A 1,420-nucleotide genomic window follows, 5' to 3' on the forward strand; every position below is an offset into this window, starting at 1 on the left:
TGCATTCCAGACAGACTTTGAGAAATCAAATTGACTTGTTGAGTCAATATCTTGTTCTGAGCCAGAATGGCATTCAGAGTATCAATCTCAAGAACTCCTTTCTTCTGATTAGTCCCATTGTTCACAGGATTCCTTTCAGAAGTGTACATGAATTGGTTATTTGCAACCATTTCAATTAGTTCTTGAGCTTCTGCAGGCGTCTTCTTCAGATGAAGAGATCCTCCAGCAGAGCTATCCAAAGACATCTTGGACAGTTCAGAGAGACCATCATAGAAAATACCTATGATGCTCCATTCAGAAAGCATGTCAGAAGGACATTTTCTGATCAATTGTTTGTATCTTTCCCAAGCTTCATAGAGGGATTCTCCATCCTTCTGTCTGAAGGTTTGGACTTCCACTCTAAGCTTACTCAATTTTTGAGGTGGAAAGAACTTTGCCAAGAAGGCATTGACTAGCTTTTCCCATGAGTCCAGGCTTTCTTTAGGTTGTGAATCCAACCATGTCCTAGCTCTGTCTCTTACAGCAAAAGGGAATAGCATAAGTCTGTAGACCTCAGGGTCAACCCCATTAGTCTTGACAGTGTCACAGATTTGCAAGAATTCAGTTAAGAACTGATGAGGATCTTCCAATGGAAGTCCATGGAACTTGCAATTCTGTTGCATTAGAGAAACTAATTGAGGCTTAAGCTCAAAGTTGTTTGCTCCAATGGCAGGGACAGAGATGCTTCTCCCATAGAAGTCGGGAGTAGGTGCAGTAAAGTCACCCAGCACCTTCCTTGCATTATTTGCATTGTTGTTATTTTCGGCTGCCATGGGTTCTTCTTCTTTGAAGATTTCTGTTAGGTCCTCTACAGAGAGTTGTGCCTTAGCTTCTCTTAGCTTTCGCTTCGAGGTCCTTTCAGGTTCAGGGTCAGCTTCAACAAGAATGCTTTTGTCTTTGTTCCTGCTCATATGAAAGAGAAGAGAACAAGAAAATGTGGAATCCTCTATGTCACAGTATAGAGATTCCTTGAGGTGTCAGAGAAAAAGAAAAGTAGAAGACAGAAGTAGAAAATTCGAACTTATCAAAGAAGATGGAGTTCGAATTTTGCATTAAGGAATAGTGTTAGTCCATAAATAAAAGGATGTGAGAAGAAGGGAAGTAATTTTCGAAAATTAAGTAAAAGATTTTGAAAACATTTTGAAAAACACTAATTGATTTTCGAAAACAAAAGTGGGAAAGAAGTAAGGTGATTTTTGAAAAAGATTTTGAAATTAGAAGTCAAAAAGATTTGATTGAAAACTATTTTGAAAAAGATGAGGTTAAGAAGATATGATTGGTTTTAAAAAAGATGTGATTGAGAAGATATGATTTGAAAAACATTTTTAAAAAGATTTGATTTTTAAAAATTAATAACTTGGCTATCAAGAAAAGATATGAT

The 1,420-nt window shown here is 37.0% G+C and overlaps 1 non-coding gene across 1 annotated transcript; it reads left to right on the forward strand.

Annotated features, from left to right (window-relative positions):
• The first annotated feature begins 299 nt into the window (after positions 1–299).
• LOC130964866 (small nucleolar RNA R71) lies at positions 300–407 on the forward strand. The gene has a single exon (XR_009080933.1). It is a non-coding gene; the product is annotated as a small nucleolar RNA R71 (small nucleolar RNA).
• The last annotated feature ends 1,013 nt before the right edge of the window (positions 408–1,420 follow it).

The sequence above is a fragment of the Arachis stenosperma genome, chromosome 2 (assembly GCF_014773155.1).
Source record: "Arachis stenosperma cultivar V10309 chromosome 2, arast.V10309.gnm1.PFL2, whole genome shotgun sequence".
Classification (NCBI taxonomy): Eukaryota; Viridiplantae; Streptophyta; class Magnoliopsida; order Fabales; family Fabaceae; genus Arachis; species Arachis stenosperma.